At 47.1% G+C, this 25,247-nt stretch overlaps 1 long non-coding RNA gene across 1 annotated transcript in view; it reads left to right on the forward strand.

Annotated features, from left to right (window-relative positions):
- The window catches only part of LOC145362194 (uncharacterized), a 36,232-nt gene that overhangs the window by 10,644 nt on the left and 341 nt on the right, over window positions 1–25,247 (forward strand). Inside the window, exon 2 of the long non-coding RNA XR_013889952.1 lies at window positions 6,995–7,081. This is a non-coding gene — a long non-coding RNA (uncharacterized LOC145362194). The remainder of the gene's footprint in view (window positions 1–6,994; window positions 7,082–25,247) is intronic.

Below are 25,247 nucleotides of genomic sequence, written 5' to 3' on the forward strand. Positions count from 1 at the left end.
ATGTGTGCGGAACTTGGCTATCAGTTTCTGCTCAGCGACTCTGTCGCTGTGTTGTCGCGTGTTGTGAAGGCCACCTTGGAGAACGCTTAACTGAAGATCAGAGGCCGAATGCCCAAGATTGCTGAAGTGTTCCCTGACTGGAAGGGAACACTCCTACTTGGTGATTGTCGAGTGGTGTTCATTCTCACAATGTCACACTATCTGTAACTCCCATGACTGGCCTGGGCTGGCAAAATCTCTTTAAGTGTCCTGGCTGGAAACAATACACATCTCTTTAACCTGTGCTTGGCCCTCTCTCCACTCACATTGTCTGTAGCTTTAAGACTTGATTACTGTAAAGACTCGCATTCCAATCATTATCCAGTAAAGTGAGTTTGTGTCCATATATGCCCTGTTTGTGAACAGAACTCCCACTCACCTGATGAAGGAGCAAGACTCCAAAAACTTGTGCTGCTAAATAAACCTGTTGGACTTTAACTTGGTGTTGTGAGACTGCTTACTAGAATACAAGAGCAGGGATGTACTTCTGAGGCTGTATAAGGCTCTGGTCAGACCCCATTTGGAGTATTGTGAGCAGTTTTGGACCCCATACCTAAGGAAGGATGTGCTGGCCTTGGAAAGGGTCCAGAGGAGGCTCACAAGAATGATCCCTGGAATAAAGAGCTTGTTATATGAGGAATGGTTGAGGACTCTGGGTCTGTACTCGTTGGAGTTTAGAAGGATGAGGGGGGATCTTATTGAAACTTACAGGATACTGCAAGGCCTGGATAGAGTGGACTTGGACAGGGTGTTTCCACTAGTAGGAAAAACTAGAACCAGAGGCACAACCTCAGGCTAAAGGGACGATCCTTTAAAACAGAGATGAGGAGGAATTTCTTCAGCCAGAGAGTGGGGAATCTGTGGAACTCTTTACCGCAGAAGGCTGTGGAGGCCAGGTCATTGAGTGTCTTTAACATAGAGATAGATAGATAATAAGGGGATCAGGGGTTATGGGGAAAAGGCCGGAGAATGGGGATGAGAAAAATATCAGCCATGATTGAATAGAGGAGCAGACTTGATGGGCCAAGTGGCTTCATTCTGCTCCTATGTCTTATGGTCTCTACGTTCTTGCCTGACCACCCTATCCGCTTTCCACCCCTACTCTCTGTAACTCCCCTCCAACCCCACAACTCCCCCAGATCTCTGTGCCCCTCCAATCCAATATGGACGGTATTATCTCGCTCCATTCCATTCTCATTTCACCCTAATCAATTCAAACATTAATTTGTAACGGCGTTGTCAGCAGAGGGCAGGTCAGAGGAAGGGAATTCTGCGGCGAGTAACTCAACTCCCCAAAGCCTGTCCACCAGCTGCAAGACACAATTCCATGGGAACGTTGGAGTGTAGGAGTAGGAATTGGACTTCTGGCCCTTCGAGCTTGCTCAACAATTCAATAAAAACATGGCTCCCTTAACCCTTGACCCCCTTCCTTAACAAAATTATCTCTAACTCTGCCTTAAATATATTCCAAGACCAGCCTCCAACACTTTCTGGGGAAGAGAATTCTCCTCATCTCTGTCTTAAAAGGGAGGCCTCTTATTTTTAAACCATTTCTCCCCATTTTAGTCTCAGTGATCAAAATGAATGGTGGAGCAGTCTTGAAGGGCTGAATGGCCTCCTCCTACTTCTAGTTTCAACGTTTCTATGAAAGATCCTCTGGATGTCCAACCTGGTGGCATGGTGGTTAGCATTGCTGCCTCACAGCACCAGGGACCCGGGTTTGATTCCCAGCTTGCATCACTGTCTGTGTGGAGTTTGCATGTTCTCCCCATGTCTGCATGGGTTTCCTCCAGGTGCCCCGGTTTCCTCCGAAAGACGTGTTGGTTAGGTGCATTGGCCGTGCTAAATTCTCCCTCAGTGTACCCGAACAGGCACCAGAATGTGGGAGACTTAGGGGTGATCTTATAAAGGTCTTTAAAATAATGAGGGACGTAAGTCAGCTAGATAGTCAATATCTTTTCCCAAAGATAGGGGAGTCTAAACTAGAGGGCATAGGTTTAAGGTGAGAGGGAAGAAATACAAAACGTCAAGAGGGGCAGTTTTTTCACACAGGGGATGGTGAGTGTCTGGACCAAGCTGCCGGAGGTAGTAGTAGAGGCGGGTACAATTTTATCATTTAGAAAACATTTAGATAGTTACATGGGTAAGATGGGTATAGAGGGATATGGGCCAAACATGGGCAATTGGGACTAGCTTAGTGGTTAAAAAAACAGGGCAGCATGGACAAGTTGGGCCGAAGGGCCTGTTTCCATGCTGTAAGCTTCTATGACTTTATGGGTGTAATTTTACCTGCACGTGCGCCCGAGTTTCATACGATTCCACCAGAGGCCAATGGAGAATGCCGTTCTCCGAGCCTCGCCCACCCCCAGAAATGGGATGTGTGTGCCGGTAAAATTCCAGCCTATGTCTCCGAGATTTTCACAGTAACTTCATTGTAGTGTTAGTGTAAGCCTAATTGTGACACTAATAAATAAACTTTACTCCTGACCTTTTGAACAACTCCTGATTTTAATCGTCCTATCACTGGCACCAGTGGCCTTCACCCATGCAACCCCTAAACACTGAAATTCCTCCCTAAGCCTCTCTATCCCGCCCTCCTCCTTTGAAACCCTCCTTAACACCTTCCTCTTTGACCAAACCTTTGCTCCAAATCACCTTATACGGTTCCATCTCCAATTTAGTTTATCTGGTTTCACCAGTATACCTGCCAAGAGAGCATTGTAATGATGTGAGGTTCAACAGGGAATGCTGGCAGACTATTCGCCTGAAGTGGGCTTCACAATTAGCCTACTGTATTGCTCTTGCAAGACCACAGGGTGAGAAACTGGGCTTGGGATTCCCCTCCCCCAAAACCAAACTGCACACCCCCCCCTCCACCCCAGCCAACACCTTGTCACCATTGGGACTGGGTTCTCCAGGATCGCTACTTCATCAAGTTGTCTTTGCTGGAGAATGTGAGGGTTCTAATGGTCGAAATGCCGCTGGGACCAGATGGTGCAATGGCCGTCGCTGGCTGGCTAGCATTTATTCCCCGGTCCTAGTTGGCCTTGAGAAGATGTGGCGAGCTGCCTTCTTGAAACATAGAAGATGGGAACAGAAGGAGGCCACTCGGCCCTTTGAGCCTGCTCCGCCATTCATCACGATCATGGCTGATCATCCAACTGAATAGCCTAATCCTGCTTTCTCCCCATAACCTTTGATCCCATTTGCCCCAAGTGCTATACCCAGCCGCCTCTTGAATACGTTCAATGTTTTGGCATCAACTACTTCCTGTGGTAATGAATTCCACAGGCTCACCGGGTGAAGAAATGTCTTCAGTCACAGAGGGAGGAGCTGAGGCCCAAGCCACAGAGTTTGGAGATGAGTTGCGTGGGAATAATGGTGTTGAGGCTGAGCCGTAGTCTATGAGTAGGAGTATGACATAGGTGTCCTTGTTATCTAGGTGTTCCAGGGTTGAGTGTCGGGCCAGGGAGATGGCGTCTGCTGTGGACCTGTTGCGGCGGTAGGTGAACTATAGTGGATCCAGCTTGTCTGGGAGGCCAGAATTGATTCGGTGCCATGACTAACCTTTCGAAGCACTTCATAACAATGGATGGTCAATGGTCATTAAGGCACACTGCCTGACTTTTCTTTGGTATTGGAATGGTGATGGAGTACCCATGGTAATGTGTGGGTTGAACACAACGAGAAGTCTCACAACACCAGGTTAAAGTCCAACAGGTTTATTTGGTAGCGAACGCCACTAGCTTTCGGGGCTCTGCCCCATCGTCAGGTGAGTGGAGAGTTCTGATCATAAACAGGGCATATAAAGGCACACACTCAGTTTACAGAATACTGATTAGAATGCAAGTCTTTATACTAATCAAGTCTTAAAGGTGCAGACAGTGTGCACTAAGCATAGGTTTAAGATAGCATTAAGTTCGTGGCATTCGCTACCAAATAAACTGTTGGACTTTAACCTGGCATTGTGAGACTTCTTACTGTGTTTACCCCAGTCCAATGCTGGCATCTCCACATAATGTGTGGATTATGGGATGGGATGGAGAGGAGGGCCTGGGTAAAATGCTGTCTCGGAAAGTCAGCGTAGACTTGGTGGGCCAAATGGCTTCAATTTACACTGTAGGGATTCAATGATTCCTTCTGCTGTCAGTTTTGTGTATTGCTGTGTCTGTTTTCAGTTAACAGACTGCGTAACGTTAGGATTGAGATCCATAACTCATTGCCGACTATCTCAGTGTTTCTGTTGCTGAGTTTTGGGAAAGGGTGAGGAGAGAACAGAGCCAACATTTTGAGTCTGAGGCACCCTGGGTCATTGTGACCCAGACGTGAAACGTTGGCTCTATTCTCTATCCACACACGCCATCAGACCTGCTGAGGTTTCCCAGCATTTTCTGTTTTGGTTTTCAGCGATGTTAGTTGAGGGACAATGATCAGCCAGAACGCCTCGCTATTTTTTCCAATAGAGACATCTGAGATTCCACTAGAAATGCCTCACCTTAATTCCCCAACTGAAAGTCAGCATCTCCAACCGTGCAGCATGCCCTCAATGCTACCCTCGGTCTGTCGGTCTAGATTTCGTGCTCAAGTGTCTTGAGTTGTTATGGGCTATTCTTGCTCCTGTGACCCCAAGTCAAGTGCTGTTGAAACATTATGATTTTCTGGAGTTCAGACAAATGAGAAGGGATTTCATAGACTTATAAAATCCTAATAGGATTGGACAGGGGGAGGATGTTGCCAATGATGGGGGAGTCCAGAACCAGGGCTCACAGTCTGAGGACTTGGGGTAGACCATTTAGGATGGAGGTGAGAAGACATTTCTTCACCCAAAGAGTGGTGAGCCTGTGGAATTCATTACCACAGGAAGTAGTTGATGCCAAAACATTGAATGTATTCAACAAGCGGCTGGATATAGCACTTGGGGCGAATGGGATCAAAGTTTATGGGGAGAGAGCATTTGATTTGATTTGGTTTGATTTATCATTGTCACATATATTGTTATGCAGTGAAAAGTATTGTTTCTTGCGCACTATACAGACAAAGCATACCGTTCATACAGAAAGAAAGGAGAGGGTGTAGAATGTAGTGTTACAGTCATAGCTGGGGTGTAGAGAAAGATCAACTTAATGCAAGGTAGGTCCATTCAAAAGTCTGATAGCAGCAGGGAAGAAGCTGTTCTTGACTCGGTTGGTACGTGACCTCAGACTTTTGTATCTTTCTCCCGATGGAAGAAGGTGGGAGAGAGAATGTCTGGGGGGTGTGGGGTCCTAAATTATACTGGCTGCTTTTTCAAGAATTAGGCTATTGAGTTGGATGATCAGCCATGATTGTGACAAAAGGCGGAGCAGGCCTGAAAGGCCAAATGGCCTCCTCCTGCTCTTATCTTCTATGAAATTCCACCTGAGAGGCTTCACCTTAACACCCCAACTGAAAGTCAGTACCTCCAACAATGCAGCATGCCCTCAGTGCTACCCTCGGCCTGTCAGCCTGGATTTAGTACTCAGATGTCTTGAGTGGGGACTGAATCTGTGATATTTTGAGTCATTGTGGGCTGTTCCTTGATCAACTGAATCAACAGCAGTTACAACACTATGGCCTACATTCCCTGATTCCCAGTCCCTGGGAGTTGCAGCTCTAGACTTGGAGCACGGGACCACACCCCCCTGCCTTATCTCTCAAGCACCATTTGGAGATAGTATGAAGTAAGCAAGGGGAAATGATTAACCACACAGACACGTGACGCCTTCCTTTCAGCTAGCGAGTGAAAGCTCTTTTCACACAAAGATTAGGAAGTGTATTATCAGGATATTTATCAGGTGAGAAAGACAAACTGATGCCATGAATCTGATGCTGATTATCTATACAAAGGTCTTGCCATCCTATCCTATACTAAGTTGAGCCTTTTCTTCACCTTATCTGTAACTGTAACACTGCATTCTGCACCCTCTCCTCTCCCACCCTACAATGTACTCTATCAACGGTATGCTTCATCTGGAAGGCGTGCAAGAAACAATACCTTACATTGTACACATGACAACGTGGAATCAAATCAAAACTTAATGTCACATGGTAGATTTTGATGACTAAGACCTTGGAGCCCACCCTTCCTTACCAACAATCTTCTACCCACACCCTGCAGCCCCTTCAGTGTTACAGTAAGAAGTCTGACAACACCAGGTTAAAGTCCAACAGGTTTATTTGGAATCATGAGCTTTTGGAGCACTGCTCCTTCATCAAGTGAGTAGGAGCAGTGCTCCAAAAGCTCGTAATTCCAAATAAACCTGTTCATAGAATCCTACAGTGCAGAAGGAGGCCATTCAGCCCATTGAGTCTGCACTGACCACAATCCCATTCAGGCCCTATCCCCATAACCCCATGTATTCCACCCTATCTAGTCTCCCTGACACTAAGGGGTAATTTAGCATGGCCAATCCACCTAACCCACACATCTTTAGATTGTGGGAGGAAACCAGACCACCTGGAGGAAACCCATGCAGACATAGGGAGAATGTGCAAACTCCACACAGATAGTGACCCGAGCCGGGAATCCAGCCCGGTTCGCTGGCACTGTGAGGCAGCAGTGCTAACCATTGTGCCACCGTGCCACTCTACTTTAACCTGGCATTGTGAGACTTCTTACTGTGCTCACCCCAGTCCAACGCCGACATCTCCATATCCTTGGTGTTAGAGTGTAACCGATGATAACATTGGAACTGTTATAGTGTGACCAATGGCAACAGGCTCTAAGGGTCAGCTGATCCAATAAACTATGTAACCAATGACAAAATGACATGATGATCAGCTGACTCAGTATAAATAAGAACCTGTTGGGGATTGTTAAATTGCTTGGAATGGCCCAGGGTGAGGCCTGAAGTGTTGGAGTATGAAGTTTCTCTATTAAACCGTTCTTTTGGCGTTACCTGTTGAAGTAAGTTTTATTTTGTTTCATTGCTTACAGTTGAAGTGCACTTACTGCTGGATGAACATTCAGAATTTCATATTTGTCATCCAATACCTGGGTGATTTGCACTTTGCAGAAAGAAAGGTTAGTGTTCACTCTGAAACTCCCAAAATGTTTTGCAACCAACATTTGTGATGGAAAGAAAGTCTTACATCTCTATAGCACCTTTGACAACCTCAAGATATCCTAAAACGTTTTTTGAAAACACTACAGTGACATAGGAAACACAACAGCCGTTCCACTCCCAAATTCAGCGATCAACTTTTTTTTCCATTTGTGGGACATGGGCCTCGCTGGCTGGGCCAGCATTTATTGCCTATCCCTAGTTGCCCTTGGAGGGCAGTTGAAAGTCAACCACATTGCTGTGGCTCCAGAGTCACATGTAGGCCAGACCGTGTAAGGATGGCAGATTTCCTTCCCTAAAGGACATTTTGATTTTGATTTGATTTATTATTGTCACATGTATTAACATACAGTAAAAAGTATTGTTTCTTGCATGCTGTACAGACAAAGCATACTGTTCATAGAAAAGGAAGGGAGAAAATCAGAATGTAGTGTTATTGTCATAGCTAGAGTGTAGAGAAAGATCAACTTAATGCGAGGTAAATCCATTCAAAAGTTTGACAGCAACAGGGAAGAATCTGTTCTTGAATCAGTGAACCCGATGGGTTTTTCCAACAATTGATAATGGTTTCATGGTCATCAGTAGATTCTTAATTCCAGATTTTTTTGTATTGAATTCAATTTCCACCATCTGCCATGGTGGGATTTGAACCTGGGTTCCTGGAACATTAGCTGAGTTTCTGGATGATTAGTCTGGCGATAATACCACTGGACCATCACCTCCCCATGTAGTTGTTTGATTTGATTTGATCTGATTTATTATTATCTGTTGAAAAGTATTGTTTCTTGCGTGCTGTACAGACAAAACATACCATTCAGAGAGAAGGAAAGGAGAGAGTGCAGAATGTAGTGTCACAGCCATAGCTAGGATGTAGAGAAAGATCAACTTAGTGCGAGGTAGGTCCATTCAAAAGTCTGACAGCAGCAGGGAAGAAGCTGTTCTTGAGTCGGTTGGTACAGGACCTCAGACTTTTGTATCTTTTTCCCGACGGAAGAAGGTGGAAGAGAGAATGTCCATGGGGTGGGAGTGCTGAAGCGATTTGCATGTAAAGCAAGGGTAAGTGAAATGAGGTGCGTGCCAATTGCTCACAAGACTGACTGTGAGAGCCATGCGCTCCCTGTGTGTCCAAAGTGTCAATATCCCTTTTGTTTTTAATATTTGAAGTTGCTGAGAGTTTAATTAATATATAAATGGTGAAGCATTTTCTATAACTCACTATGAAATATTCTGTGTTATTCAATGTACTTAATTTTATTCATGGTTAGTCAACAAGCCCAGTTTCAATCTCGCGACCCACTGAGGTGAAGGAGGGTCACTCACTAGCCTGAGTTACCCATCATTGGGATAGTTCTAAGTTCATTTATTAGTGTCACAAGTAAGGCTTACATTAACACTGCAATGAAGTTACTGTGAAATTCCCCCAGTTGCCACACCCCAGCACCTGTTCGGGTTACACTGAGGGAGAATTTAACACAGCCCAATGCACCCTAACCAGTACGTCTTTCAGACAGTGTAAGGAAACCAGAGCACCCGGAGGAAACCCACGCAGACACAGGGAGAATGTGCAAACTCCACACAGACAGCGACCCCAAGCCGGGAATCAAACCCAGATCCCTGGTGCTGTGAGGCAGCAGTGCTAACCACTGTGCCATCGTGCTGCATAGCTGCGTGCTTATTTGACAGGCAGATATCTCTGCAGGGGGCAGGAGTGCGGGGGGGGTGGGGTCCCTAAATAATTATTAGACCTCGTGTGCCTGTACAAGGAGCCAGCAGGTTAAGGCAGAAGAGGGGGCAGACAGGTGGGGTAAAAAATCTGCGTGAAAGCTCGGTAAAAGATTCGCTCCCTTCAGAACATTGTGAAGATATATCTTTAAAAATGTCCTTCAGAAATCTCACAAGAAAATGTTGACAGAGGTTTTGGCAATGACTGCATCACATTGAGATGATCACACACACAAACTATTTGCTGAAAGTCCCTGTAAGAGGGGGGAGGGCAACTGCTCACATCTTACCCGGAGATATTTAATCTGGGCCATCCTCTAACAGGGTCACTGCAGGACACTGGCGCTGCAGGAAACTTCCTCCTCCATCAATTGTGCTACATTCTCCTACAACACCCATTTGCCTCGGCTGATAGACTGGGGGCTGAGGTGCATTACATCACCGCTGGCCAATGGGAGGCCATCAAGAGGGATAAAATGACATCATTTCATCTCCTGTGTACCAACTCAGCAGCCCAAGCATTCAAAACAAAGATACAAGTTGTCGGCAATTCCCACCCATTCCTGTCAACTAGCCAAGACAGATTTAAGTATTACCTGAGTGCTACTTTCCACCCACACCCCCAGCCTCCCTCCCCCCCCCATCCTCACCCCAATTCATCACTCATTCTAAGGACTGGTCATCCACACATTGCTGAACTTTAACTCTGCGTCTCTCTCTCTCCACAGATGCTGCCTGACCTGCTGAGTATTTCCAATTATTTTCCATTTCTAACCCCCACCCTGCCATCCACCCACCTCCCTCTTCTCTTTGCTGCCATTCTTGGCCAAATTCCCCTCCACCTCGTTTACTGACGACACCACCCTAGTGGGTCGGATCTCAAACAACGATGCGACGGAGTACAGGAATGAGATAGGGAATCTGGTGAACTGGTGCGATCACAATAATCATTCCCTCGATGTCAACAAAATGAAGGGGAGAGTCATCAACTCCAGGAAGTGTGGTGGAGAACATGCCCCTGTCAACATTAATGGGGATGAAGTAGAAAGCATAGAGAGCTTCAAGTTTTTAGGTGTCCAGATCACCAACAACCTGCCCTGGTTCCCACCCACAGCACACCCCCCAATGCCGACACTATAGTTACGGAATCCCACCAAGGCCTCTACTTTCCCAGAAGAAGAAGGAAATTTGGCATGTCTGCTATGACTCTCACCAACTTTTACAGGGTGGCACGATAGCACAGTGGTTAGCACAGCTGCTTCACAGCTCCAGGGACCTGGGTTCGATTCCTGGCTCACTGTCTGTGTGGAGTTTACACATTCTCCTCGTGTCTGCAAGGGTTTTCTCCGGGTGCTCCGGTTTCCTCCCACAGTCCAAATATGTGCAGGTTGGTTGATTGGCCATGCTAAAATTACCCCTTAGTATAGTATGAGATGCATAGGTTAGAGGGATTAGTGGGTAAAATATGTAGGGATATGGGGGTAGGGCCTGGGTGGGATTGTGGTCGGTGCAGACTCGATGGGCCCAATGGCCTCTTTCTGCACTGTAGGTTTCTATGATTCTATGATGATGTACCACAGAAAGCATTCTTTCAGGATATATCACAGCTTAGTATGATTCAAAAAACAAAGAAAATTACAGCACAGGAACAGGCCCTTCGGCCCTACAAGTCTGCACTGACCATACTGCCCGACTGAACTAAAACCCCCTACCCTTCTGGGGACCATATCCCTCTATTCCCATCCTATTCATGTACTTGTCAAGACGCCCCTTAAAAGTCACTACCGTATCCGCTTCCACTACCTCCCCCGGCAACGAGTTCCAGGCACCCATCACTCTCTGTGTAAAAAATCTGCCTCGTACATCTCCTTTAAACCTTGCACCTTAAACCTGTGCCCCCCTAGTAATTGACCCTTCCACCCTGGGAAAAATCTTCTGATTATCCATTCTATCGTTCCAGTGAGAACAAACCAAGTTTCTCCAACCTCTCCTTATATCTTATGCCCTCCATACCAGGCAACATCCTGGTAAATCTTTTCTGTACCCTCTCTGAATCCTCCACATCCTTCTGGTAGTGTGGTGACCAGAATTGAACACTATATTCCAAGTGCAGCCTAACTAAGGTTCTATAAAGTTGCAACATGACTTGCCAATTTTTAAACCCAGTGCCCCGGTCGATGAAGCCAAACATGCTGTATGCCTTCTTGACTACCTTCTCCACCTGTGACTACCTTTTCAGTGACCTGTGTACCTGTACACCCAGATCCCTCTGCCTCTCAATACTCTTAAGGGTTCTGCCATTTACTGTATATTTCCTATCTGTATTAGACCTTCCAAAATGCATTACCTCACATTTGTCAGGATTAAACTCCATCTGCCATCTCTCCGCCCAAGTTTCCAACTGATCTGTACCCTCTGATTGTCCTCATCGCTATCTGCGAATCCACCAACCTTTGTGTCGTCTGCAAACTTACTAACCAATCCAGTTACATTTTCCTCCAAATCATTTATATATATTTCAAACTCCTGCTCTGCCCAAGACTGCAAGGAACTACAAAAGGTCATGAATGTAGCCCAGTCCATCAAGCAAACCCATCCATTGACTCTGTCTACACTTCCCGCTGCCTCGGCAAAACAGCCAGCATAATTGAGGACCCCACGCATCCCAGACATTCTCCCTTCCATATTTTTCTGTTGGGAAGTAGATACAAAAGGTTGAGGACCCGTACCAACCGACTCAAGAACAGCTTCTTCCCTGCTGCTGTCAGACTTTTGAATGACCCTACCTCGCATTAAGTTGATCTTTCTCTGCATCCTAGCTATAACTGTAACACTACATTCTCCCCACTGTCCTTTCCTTCTCTATGAACGTTATGCTTTGTTTGTATAGCACGCAAGAAACAATACTTTTCACTTATGTTAATACCTGTGACAATAATAAATCAAATCAAAATGTGTCAGCTTCCAGACATAGTCTGGTGCTACCCCCACAACCGCCCCCCCTCCCCCCCCAACACCAGCTCTACCTCTCAGCTCCAATGTGGGCTGCCTTTAGTTGGCATGTTGCCAATCTTGCACAAGCCAAACATCCCCCCCCACCCCGCAAACAACCCAACCAACTAAACACCCGTAAGACAAAAACCATCGTCTCCAACCCTTACCCCTCAGAGCCATGTCCATGTTTCTAGTCCCCTTCTCTCCTCTGTGCCTAATATCCCAACTCAGCCAGACTGGTGGCCTGTCAGACCCTGAATTCAGAGAGAGAGAGAGAGTGTGGTTAGCATTGCTGCCTCACAGCACCAGTTACCTGGTTTCGATTCCTGGCTTGGCTCACATCTGTGCAGAGACTGCACATTCTCCCCATATCCGCATGGGTTTTCTTCTCACAATATGAAAGACGTGCTAGTTAGGGTGCATTGGCTGTGCTAAATTCTCCCTCAGTGTACCCGAAGAGGCACTGGAATGTGGCGACTAGGGGATTTTCACAGTAACATCATTGCAGTGTTAATGTTGGCCTAATTGTGACACTAATGTTCCCAGCTCGGGGTCACTGTCTGCATGGAATCTGCACATTCTCCCCGTGTATTCTCCAGGTGCTCCGGTTTCCTCCCACATACTGAAAGACCTGCTGGTTAGGGTGCATTGGCCGTGCTAAATTCTCCCTCAGTGTACCCGAACAGGCACCGGAGTGTGGCGACTAGGAGATTTTCACAGTTAACTTCATTGCAGTGTTAATGTGAGCCGATTGTGACACTAATCAATAAACTTAAAACTTATAACACGTGTAGCTGAATATCAGACTTCAGCCATTGAGAGAAACAGGAAAACAAACTGTTGCGTGTAGCTGTCTGTCTGTGTGTGTGTTTGCGTGTGTCTGTGTGTTTTTCCCTTTTTAAGTAGTGGATCTGTTTACATAATAAACCGCTTGGGCTCCGTGATTATTTGCATTACTCGTGGAAGATATTTCCATTTGTCTCACCCAGCCTGCTGGTCAGGTGAAACTGTTCCAGCCACTGACATCAGCCCCAGGTGAGCTTGCTGAATGGGGTTGTGTTGTTTGTAGAAATACTTTCGGTGTTTGTCAAGGAGTGGGGGGGCGGGGTATGGTAAATGGGACAGTGATTTCACCTTGAGGTGATGTGTAAAGTGTTCAGGGAAAAGGGCTGTGCCAACAAAGCGGGCCGGCACAGTGGTACAGTGGTTAGCACTGCTGCCTCACAGCGCCAGGGACGCAGGTTCAATTCCGGCCTCAGGTCACTGTCTGCATGGAGTTTGCATGTTCTCCCCATGTCTGCATGTGGTTCCTCCAGGTGCTCCCATTTCCTCCTATAGTCCAAAGATGTGCGGGTTAGGTGGATTGGTCAAGCTAAATTGCCCCTTAGTGTCCAAAGATAGAACATAGAACACTACAGCACAAACAGGCCCTTCGGCCCACGAGTTGCGCCGATCACATCAACACCTATCTATAACCCCCAATCCCATAAAACCCCATATACTCATCCAGAAGTCTTTTAAAAGACCCCAGCGAGTTCGCCTCCACCACCACTGACGGCAGCCGATTCCACTCACTCACCACCCTCTGAGTGAAAAACTTACCCCTAACATCACTTGATGAGCAGGTTAGGTGGATTGGCCATGCTAAATTGCCCCTTAGTATCCAAAGATGTGCAGGTTAGGTGGATTGGCCATGCTAAATTGCCCCTTAGTATCCAAAGATGTGTAGGTTAGGGTGGATTGGCCATGCTAAATTGCCCCTTAGTATCCAAAGATGAGCAGGTTAGGTGGATTGGCCATGCTAAATTTCCCCTTAGTGTCCAAAAATGTGCAGGTTAGATGGATTGGCCATGATAAATTGCACCTTAGTGTCAGAGGGATTAGCAAAGCAAATACGTGGGGTTGCGGGAATAGGGCGTGCGTGGGTTTGTGGTCAGTGCAGGCATGATGGGCTGAATGGCCTCCTTTTGCACTGTAGGGATTCTTTGAACAACAGCAATTCTGAACTGGCCTTCAATTTATACACCTGAGGCAGCCAGCGGCTATGGTTCAGTGACTGCCCATCCTGATATCTGAACCGGAAGGTTGTCAGTTCAAGCCCCACTCCAGTGATATCAATGTGTGATCTATGAGGGATTGTGGGAGTACTGCAGTGTCAGAGGTGCCGTTATCTTTTGGATGACAGATTAAACTGAGACCCTATCTGCACTCTCAGGAGACATTCCTGCCTTCCATCAGAAACACTAACATAACCAGGATATCTGTGGCTCCTTGCTCTGCAAAAAATAGTTTCTGCATTTCTTAAGCAAATCATTACAGAATAAGCTTTCATTGCCCATCCCTAATTTAGGCTGGTACAGTACCACAGTGCCTAGCGCTGCTGCCTCACAGCACCAGGGACCCAGGTTTGATTCCCGAATGGGTCACTGTCTGTGCAAAGTCTGCACGTTCTCCCCATGTCTGCGTGGGTTTCCTCCGGGTGCTCAGGTTTCCTCCCACAGTCTGAAAGACATGCTGGTTAGGGTGCATTGGGCTGTGCTAAATTCTCTCTCAGTATACCCGAACAGTGCCAGAGCGTGGTGACTAGGTGATTTTCACAGTAACTTCACAGACAGTAACTGGCTCGGGTCACTGTCTGTGTGGAGTTTGCACTTTCTCCTCATGTCATAGAACATTACAGCGCAGAACAGGCCCTTCGGCCCACGATGTTACGTGGGTTTTCTCCGGTTACTCCGGTTTCCTCCCACAGTCCAAAGATGTGTGGGTTAAGTTGATTGACTGTGCTAAGAAATTGCCCCTTAGTGTCCAGGGATGTGTAGGTTAGAGGGATTAGTGGGTATAATATGAAGGGATATGGGGATAGGGCCTGGGTGGGATTGTGTTCAGTGCAGACTCGATGGGCCGAAGGGCCTCTTTCTGCACTGTATGGTTCCATGGTTCTATGGTTCATTGCAACGTTAGTGTAAGCCTGCTTGTGACAATAATGAATAAACTTTAAACTAATTGCCCCTTGAGAAGGTGGTGGTGAGTTGCCTTCTCGAACCGTTACAGTGGTGTGATGTATGTGGACCCACAGTGCTGTTAGGGAGGGAGTTCCAGGATTTTGACCCAGTGACAGTGACGGAACTGCTGATTTATTTCCAAGTCAGGATGGTGAGTGGCTCGGAGGGGAACTTGCAGGTGGTGGTGTTCCCATGTATCTGCTGCCCTTGTCCTTCTAGATGGTAGCAGTTTAGAAAATGGTAGCGGGCATGAATGGTTGTGGATGGGGGTGCCAGTCAAGTGGGACTGCTTTATCCTGGATGATGTCAAGCTTCCTGAGTCATGATGTGCTGGTGCCAGCGTTGAACTGAGGTGGGCACAGTAAGAAGTCTCACAACATCAGGTTAAAGTCCAACAGGTTTATTTGGAATCACGAGCTTTTGGAGCACTGCTCCTTCATCAAGTTGACTCACCCGATGAAGGAGCAGCACTCTGAAAGCTCGTGATTCCAAATAAACCTGTTGGACTTTAATCTGGTGTTGTGAGACTTCTTACTAGTTTCTTGAGTGTTATTAGAGCTGCACCCATTCGGGCAAGTGGAGAGTATTCTACCACACTCCTAACTGCAGATAGAGGACAGGCTTTGGGGAGGCAGGAGGTGAGTTACTCACCACAGGATTCCGCGCCTCTGACCTGCTGTGGTATTCACAGTAGTCATATGGTTAGTCCAGTTCAGTTTCTGGTCAATGGTAACCCCCAGGATATTGACAGTGGGGGTTTCAGCAATGGTAATGCCATTAAATGTCAAGGGTGATGCTTAAGATTCTCTCTTCATAGAATCTTACAGTGCGGAAGGAGGCCATTCGGCCCATCGAGCCTGCACAAACCACAATCCCACCCAAACCCTATCCCCATAACCCCATGCATTTACCCTCCCCATCCCTTATTGGACATGTGCATTGCCTGGTAAAAATGTGTGATGTGAATGTTACTTGCCGCTTGTCAGCCCAAGCCTGGATATTGTCCAGCTCTTGCTGCATTTGGACATGGACTGCTTCAGTATCTGAGGAGTTGCAAATGGTCCTGAACAGTGTGCAGCTCTCAGTAAACATCCCCACTTCTGACCTTGGTGTTTAGAAGGATGAGGGGTGATCTTATTGAAACTTACAGGGTACTGCAAGGCCTGGATAATGTGGACATGGAGAGGATGTTTCCAGTAGTAGGAAAGACTAGAACCAGAGGGCACAACCTCAGGCTAAAGGGACAATCCTTTAAAACAGAGATGAGGAGGAATTTCTTCAGCCAGAGAGTGGGGAATCTGTGGAACTCTTTGCAGAAGGCTGTGGGGGCTGGGTCACTGAGTGTCTTTAAGATAGAGATGGATAGGTTCTTGATTAATAAGGGGATTGGGGTTATGGGGAGAATGGGGATGAGAAAAATATCAGCCATGATTGAGTGGTGGAGCAGACTCGATGGGCCGAGTGGCCTAATTCTGCCCTTATGTCTTATGGTCTTATGACAGAGGGAAGGTGATTGATGAAGCAGCTGAAGACGGTTGGGCCTAGGACACTCCTACATTACAACAGTGACCACTCTGGTATGTCACAGTCCATGAAATGTCTTGGGACGTCCTGACCTTGTGAAAGGTGCTACAGAAATTCTGTTCTGTCTTTCTTTCGGCTTTGGGTGCTGGGAAGGAGGTCAGTGCTACACAGGGCATATTGGGTAAGCCACCAGAAGCACAACATCAAGAAGGACAACCTGAAGAAAGAAGAGTAGAGAAGGTGTGATTGAGGTGCGCACAGTTTTGAAAGGTGTGAATGAGAAATCTGAAGTCCAGAGCAGGGAGACTGAGTGAACTTAGTACAGTTCTGAACATTGATCTGGGATCTCCTCTGGACATGGCCCAGTTCCGGAACCATTTATTAAAATAATTCCAGGGGTTGTGGCATCCCCACATTTAATGCCCATTCCTAGTTGCCCAAGGGTAGTTGAGAGTCAACCACATCGCTGTGGCTCTGTGTAGGCCAGACCGGGTAAGGATGGCAGATGTCCTTCCCTAAAGGATAGGGGTGGCACAGCTGCAGTGGCCAGCACTGTTGCCTCACAGCGCTAGGGATCCACATTCAATTCCCAGCTTGGGGTCACTGTCTGTGCAGAGTCTGCACATTCTCCCCACATCTGTGTGGGTTTCCTCCAGGTGCTCCGATTTCCTCCCACAGTCCAAAACATGAGCTGGTTACGATGCATTGGCCATACTAATTTTTCTCTCAATGTACCCGAACAGGTGCTGGAGTGTGGCAACTAAGGGATTTTCACTGTAACTTCATTGCATTGTTAATGTAAGCCTACTTGTGACACTAATAAATGAACCTAATTAGTGAACCAGATGAGTTTTTCCCGACAATGGTCAACATTAGACTTTTAATTCCAGATTTTTTATTGAAACCAATTTTACCCATCTGCCATGGTGGGATTTGAACTTGTGACCCCAAAGCGTTAGTGTGGGTCTCCGGATTACCAGCCCAGCGACAATACTGCAACTCCATTGCCTTCCCTATTGAACTTTTCCACCCCAGGACGCACAATCCATCTACAGTTGCCAAGTCTAGTTGGATGTGTCGAGGTGTCATCGCATAACTCTCCAATCCCCCCCCTCCCACAACTCCCTGCCTCCCTCTACCCCATTGGACAGTTTTAACAGAAAATTAAATATTGCAGTATGAGATAGGTTTATGCTGTGCTGATATTAATGCTAAAATAAGCAAATAGAAAGCATATTTCTCCCCCCCCCCCCACCCTGCCCTCCTCCCCACGCTGGGCTTGCTAAAACATTTATACCAACTGTTCAGCAGCATCTCAGGCAGGAGACTGTAAACTTCAGCAGAGAGTGAAATTTGAGTCGAACACAGCGATGAGTTGCTAAGATACGAGGTTTCATTTTCACTGCTTGTGTCATCTGAACTTTCATCAAAGCAGGAAGTGTAGTAAGCTGTCACGAGCCAACTGCAACTGGGCAAAAAATAGAGAGACTCTCCCTCTTCAAACACTCAGAAAAAAAGCTTGTAACCTTTTTATTTGAGCTTTATTCTTCACAATTCCTTATTGGATTTATTTGTGACAGTCTCATATTTCTATCTATTAGTTCCCAGCTCCCCTATGGGTGGAAACATCTTTAAAGTAAAGTTTATTAATTAGTCAAAAGTAGGCTGACATTAACACTGCAATGAAGTTACCGTGAAAATCCTCTAGTCGCCACACTCCTGCGCCTGTTTGGGTATACTGAGGGAGAATTTAGCATGACCAATGCACCCTAACCAGCATGTCTTTCGGACTGTGGGAGGAAACCAGAGCACCTGGAGGAAAGCCACACAGACATGGGGAGAATGCGCAAACCCCCCCCCCCCCCCACCAGACAGTGATCTGAGCCAGGAATTGAACACAGGCCGCTGGCACTGTGAGGCAGCAGTGCGAAACACTGTGCCACCCATGTATCTACCCTAACAAACCCTTTCATTATCTTAAAGCCTTCCATCAGCTCACCCCCACAGCCAACTCCTTTCAAGGGAAAAGCGCCCCTGTCTGTTCTACGTTTCCATAACCTCTCAGTTTTAGTATCATCTTTTCCCACCAGCTCCAATGTCACCATAAAGGGTGGCACAGTGGCACAGTCATTGGCACTGCTGCCTCACAGTGCCAGAGACCCATGTTCAATTGTGGCTCAGGCACAAAGAGCAATACAACACAGGAAACAGGCCCTTCGGCCCTCCAAGCCTGCACCGCTCATGCTTCCAACTAGACTATTCATTTGTATCCCTCCATTCCCAGTCTGTTCATGTGGCTATCCAGGTAAGTCTTAAATGATCCCAGCGTGTCCGCCTCTACCACCCTGCTAGGGCCCCACCACCCTCTGTGTAAAATACTTCCCTCTGATATCTGTGTTAAACCTTGCCCCCCTCACCTGTGAGCCCTTGTGTTCATCACGTCTGACCTGGGAAAAAGTTTCCCACTGTTCACCCTATCTATGCCCTTCATGATTTTATATACCTCTATTAGGTAACCCCTCATCCTCTGTCTTTCCAGGGAGAACAACCCCACTTTATCCAATCTCTCCTCATAGCTAAGACCCTCCATACCAGGCAACATCCTGGTAAACCTTTTCTGTACTCTCTCCACAGCCTCCACATCCTTCTGGTAATGTGGCGACCAGAACTGGATGTAGTATTCCAAATAAAGCCTAACCAACGTTCTATATAGCTGCAACATCATACACCAACTTTTATACTCCATGTCCCATCCTATAAAGGCAATCATGCAATATGCCTTCTTCACCACTTTCTCCACCTGCGTTGCCACCTTTAAGGATCTGTGGACTTGCACACCCAGGTCCCTCTGTGTGTCTATACTCCTGATGGTTCTGCCATTTATTGTATAGCTCCCCCCTACATTAGTTCTACCAAAATGCATCACTTTGCATTTATCTGGATTAAATTCCATCCGCCATTTCTCTGCCCAATTTTCCAGTCTATGTCCTGCTGTATTCTCTGACAATGTTCATCACTATCTGCAAGTCCAGCCATCTTTGTGTTGTCCGCAAACTTACTGATCACACCAGTTACACCTTCTTCCAAATCACTTATATATATCACAAACAGCAGAAGTCCCAGTACAGAGCCCTGTGGAACAACACTAGTCACAGACCTCCAGCCGGAAAAAGACCCTTCCACTGCTACCCTCTGTCTTCTATGGCCAAGCTAGTTCTCCACCCATCTAGCTAGCTCTCCTTTTATCCTGTGAGATTTAACCTTTTGCACCAACCTGCCATGAGGGACTTTGTCAAATGCTTTACTAAAATCCGTATAGACGACATCCGTGGCCCTTCCCTGGTCAATCTGTCTACTTGGAGTTTGCACTCTCCATGTGTCTGCGTAGGTTTCCTCCAGGTGCTCGAGTTCCCTCGCGCAGTCCAAAGATGTACAGGTTAAGTGGATTGGCCATGCTAAATTGACCCAAGTGTCAGAGGGATTAGCAGGGTAAATGTGTGGGGTTACGGGGATAGGGCCTAGGTGGGATTGTGGTCAGTACAGACTTGATGGGCCAAATGCCCTCCTCCTGCACTGTGGGGGTACTATGATTCTTTTTATAATATGGAACTGTGCACGGGGCCTCCAAGTGTGGGCTAACTCAGGTTTAAGTTAAAGTTTATTTATTAGTGTCACAAGGAGGCCTAAATTAACACTACAATGGAATTACTGTGGAAATCCCCTAGTCGCCACACCCTGGCACCTGTTCGGATACACTGAGGGAGAATTTAGTGTGGCCAATGCACCTGTATACACATTTAGTACAGCTTCTCTGCTTTTCTATTCTATCCCTTTAGAACTGAGCTTGGTTTTCTTTTTATTAAGATCTTATTAACCTAAGTCACTATGTTTGGTGATTTGTGTATCTGTATGTCCAGATTCCTCACCATTTCTACCCCATTTACAGAAGGGGCACATGACTCTGTTATTCCTCCTCCCAAACTATATCATCACCCAGTTATTTATGGACCTAAAAGTGGAGTTGAGGTCACAGTCAGAACAGCCTATTGAATGGTAGGGCAGGCTTGGGGGACTGAATGGGCTACTGTTCCTACTCTGTAGGTTGGTAGGTTCTCCCAGTTATTTATATGGAAATTTATTTTCGATTACTGTATAATTAAATAGAATAGAATCCAAACGGATCAGAAGAAAGCCATTCGGCCCATCAAGTATGCACCGGCTCTCTGACAGAGTATATTACCCAGGCCCTGTTTCCCACCCTATCCCCTTAACTCCCGTCTAAGGACCTGTCAACTTTGTGTGGAGTTTGCACGTTCTTCCTGTGTCTGTGTGGGTTTCCTCCGGGTGCTCCGGTTTCCTCCCACAGCCCAAAGATGTGCAGGTTAGGTGGATTGGCCATGGTAACTTGACCCTAGTGTCAGGGGAATTATCAGGGTAAATATGTGAGTTTACAGGGACAGGGCCTGGGTGTGATTGTAGTCGGTGCAGATTCAATGGGTCAAATGACCTTGTTCTGCACTGTAAGATTCTATGATATTCGACTGAAGGACAAAGTCCCGCAGTTCAGTACAACCCTGACTGATGAATCTGCTGGGGGTCCATTGAAGTCTAAACCTACATTAGGGTGATTGGCAACACCTCAAACAAGTTCACAAAGCGCCAACCGCCAAGCAAGGGAGAACCTACCAACCTACAGAGTAGAAACAGTAGCCCATTCAGTCCCCCAAGCCTGCCCTACCATTCAATAGGCTGTTCTGACTGTGACCTCAACTCCACTTTTATGTCCATCCCTCCGTAATCTCTGACTGCAGCCCCCCCCCCAGCCTTTTGTCCATCAAAGATCTGCCTAACTCACACTTGAATATATTCAGAGACCCAGCCCTCTGGGGAAAAGAATTCCACAGAACAACTACCATCTGACAGAAGAAATTCCACCTCCTCTCCATCTTCAACAGGATCTTACTGTGCCCCCTAGTTTTCGACTCCCCCCCGCCCCCCCCCTCACTCATGAAGGGAGTCGTCCTCTCAGCATCATCCATCCGCCCCCCAGGAAGGTCAAACATGCAGCAGCAGAAGAAAGACTTGCATTTGTAGAATCTTGAAAATATTCCAAACTGCTTCACATCTATTGGAGTTTTTCTTTATTCGTTCATGGGATGTGGGCATCGCTGGCTGGGCCAGCATTTATTGCCCATCCTTGAGGGCAAATAAGAGCCAACCACAACGCTGTGGCTGTGGAGGTGATGGCTCAGTGCTATTAATGTTCTGGGGACCCGGGTTCAAATCCCACCTTGGTAATTAGTGGAATTTGAATTCAGTAAAAGAAATCTGAAATTAAGAATCTACTGATGACCATGAAACCATTGTTCATTGTCAGAAAATCCCATTTGGTTCACTAATGTCCTTTAGGGAAGGAAATCTGCCGTCCTTACCCAGTCTGGCCTACATGTGACTCCAGAGCAATGTGGTTGACCCTCAACTGCCCTCCGAACAAGGGCAACTACGGATGGGCAATAAATGTTGGCCAGCCAGCTACACCCAAGTCCCACAAAGGAATATTTTTAAAAATGATATGTAGGCCAGACAGGGTAAGGGCAGCAGATTTCCTTCCCTAAAGGGACATTAGCGAACCAGATGGGTTTTTACGACAACAGTTAATTCCAAATTTTTATTGGATTCAAATTTTAACCATCTGCTGTGGTGGGATTTGAACCCAGGTACCCAGAGCATTACCCTGGATTACTAGTCCAGCGACAATGCCACTACTCCCCTCACTATTGTTATGCAGGTTATCACAACAGCCAATTTGTGCACAGCAAGCTCCCACAAGCAGCAAGTGGACAATGGTCTTTCTCCATCATTTTGATTGAGGGGTCAATGTTAGCCTGGACACTGGGGAGAACACCCCTGCTCTTCTTCAAGGTCGCACCATGGGATCTTTCAGAGGGTAGCTCGGTGTAATGTTGACATTTGAAATTGACACCTCTGACAACGCGGCAGTGACAGCCCAGAGAACAGTTCTCTTTATTTCCTCAGCTTATGGCAAAAAGCATAATTCCTCAACATTCACCTCCTGTTAGCAGGTTAATGAGATAAACACAGAGAAATTTAGCAACACGTGTTGACTGCTGTGGTTTCGCAACGGGAGAGAAGGCGGGGCTTATGACTACACTGCTCGGACTGAGAAAAAGGTTAACTCATTCTTTGAAAGAACCTCAATGACATCATTCACGTTTTTAATCTGCATACATGAACCAAAGACAAACACACTGAGATCATCATTTAATTTAAACTGTTACTCACTGCTCTAATGTGAGGTCATCCAGGTCCCAGGTGATTGGCTGAGTTGAACCTCTGCTGTATCCATGGCTTGACTGAAGTCAATGGTTTTTTGGTTGATGAGAGAGAGAGAGAGAGAGAGAGGTCAGCAAAGAGAGAAGGGGCTGAATAACAGAGAGAGTAAGATCGGGAGATAGAGACAGAGAGAGATAGAAGAATGTAGAGAGAAGACAGAGAGAGAAAAGAGAGACACACACACACACGCACACACACACACAGAAAAGAGAGAGGGAGAGATAAACAGTGATAAGACGAGACTGATAGAGATAAACAGGGAGAAGGATTGAGAGAAAGAAGGAGGGATTTTCCGGCTGAGCTCATCCTCAGACCAGAAATTCCTATCCAAGATCAACGGATCTTTGCACTGTCCGTGCCCCACGAGTCCCATGGCGAGGCGGCATGGGACAAAGAGAGAGAGAGGCAGAAAAGAGAGGAAAACAACAGAGAGACAGAGGACAGGAAAAGATGCAAAGGGAGCAAAGGAGAGAGAGCGAGAGCCTTCCAATTCCCATCTGAAATAAAAACAAAGTGCTCAGTATATTGCGTGACAAGGTGGTTAGCGCTGCTGCCTCACAGAGCCAGGGACCTGGGTTAACTTCCAGCCTCGGGTCCCTGTCTGTGTGAAGTTTGCGCGCTCTCCCTGTGTCTGTGCGGGTTTCCTCCAGGTGCTCCGGTTTCCTCCCACTCTCCAAAGATGTGCAGGTTAGTTTGATTGACCATGCTATATTGCCCCTTAGCACCCAAAGATGCGTACATTAGAGGGTTTGGCCATGATAGATTGCCCCTTCTTGTATCAAGATGTGTAGATTAGTTGGATTGGCCATGCTAAATTGCCCCTTAGTGTCCAAAGATGTGTAGGGTGGGTGGATTGGCCGTGCTAAATTGCCCCTTAGTGTCTCAAGATGTGTAGGTTCGTTGGATCGGCCATGCTAAATTGTCCCTTAGTGTCCAAAGGTGTGTAGGTTAGGGGCATTGGCCGTGCTAAATTGTCCCTTAGTGTCCAAAGATGTGTAGGTTAGGGGCATTAGCCATGCTAAATTGCCCCTTAGTGTCCAAAGATGTGTAGGTTAGGGGCATTGGCCATGCTAAATTGCCCCTTAGTGTCCAAAGATGTGTAGGTTAGGGGCATTAGCCATGCTAAATTGCCCCTTAGTGTCCAAAGATGTGTAGGTTAGGGGCATTGGCCATGCTAAATGCATGGGGGCTGGAGTGCAGGGGATGGGCCTGGGTTTACCACTCTGTCAGAGTGTTGGAGCAGACTCGATGGACCAAATGGTCTCTTTCTGCACTGTAGGTTTTCTATGTTCTGTGAACAAGACATTTATCTGTTGGATTCCATCAGTTTTTGCTGTCCCGTTGCTCTTTCCTCCTGAAAGCCCATTGTCACTGGCACTGTCCTGAGTGACTCTTCCCAGGTGGGAGTCACACAGAGGGGTAGTGGTCTCATCCACGAGTGCAAATTGGTCTTCCACACTCACGGGCTTTCAAACTGGAAGTGACCTGACAGAGAGGGGCTGGGGGTGGTGGATTTAACTTTCCGACAGTGATCAGGAGCAGGAATCCTAGCTGATCTTGTCTCCTACCTCAGGAGAGCTAAAACCAATTCTGTTGCCCTAATTGTCACTCCGACTGTGTCCTTGACTGAACTTGGAAGCCGCCCCCCAGTACAGAGTGGGTTCATAGAATCCCTACAGTGCGGCGCTCCCTCGGCACTGACCCTCTGACAGTGCGGCGCTCCCTCGGCACTGACCCTCTGACAGTGCGGCGCTCCCTCGGCACTGACCCTCTGACAGTGCGGCGCTCCCTCGGCACTGACCCTCTGACAGTGCGGCGCTCCCTCGGCACTGACCCTCTGACAGTGAGGCTTCCTTTCTGGAGGCCATCCAGCCCATCGAGATTGCACCGACTACAATCCCACCCAGGCCGCATCCCCATTACCCCACACGTTTATCCTAGCTAATCACCTTGACGTTAAGGAGGCAATTTAGCACGGCTAATCCACTTAACCTGCACATCTTTGGAGTGTGGGAGGAATCCAGAGCACCCGGAGGAAACTCACGCAGACATAGGGAGAAAGTGCAAACTCCACACAGTGACCCGGGCCGGGAATCGAACCCGGGTCCCTGGCACTGTGAGGCAGCAGTACTAACCACTATGCCACTGTGCCATCGAGGGCTCTCCCAGTCAGACATGGTGAGTGCTATCATACAGTTTTAATCCATGCTTTACTCTGGTTTTAGTTAGTCATCTGTTTCTACCCTGTTAGTATCACTGTTTGAATCCCATGCCCTTAACACGTGGGGAGGAATAATGACACTGCCTACTCTTCCCGCTGCCTCGGCAAAGCAGCCAGCATAATTAAAGGCCCCACGCACCCCGGACATTCTCTCTTCCACCTTCTTCCATTGGGAAAAAGATACAAAAGTCTAAGGTCATGTACCGACCGACACAAGAACAGCTTCTTCCCTGCTGCTGTCAAACTTTCGAATGAACCTACCTTGCGTTACGTTGATCTTTCTCTACACCCTAGCTATGACTGTAACAC

The sequence above is a fragment of the Carcharhinus amblyrhynchos genome, unplaced genomic scaffold, assembly GCF_965287045.1.
Source record: "Carcharhinus amblyrhynchos unplaced genomic scaffold, sCarAmb.v2.hapA scaffold_37, whole genome shotgun sequence".
In the NCBI taxonomy this organism is placed as follows: domain Eukaryota; kingdom Metazoa; phylum Chordata; class Chondrichthyes; order Carcharhiniformes; family Carcharhinidae; genus Carcharhinus; species Carcharhinus amblyrhynchos.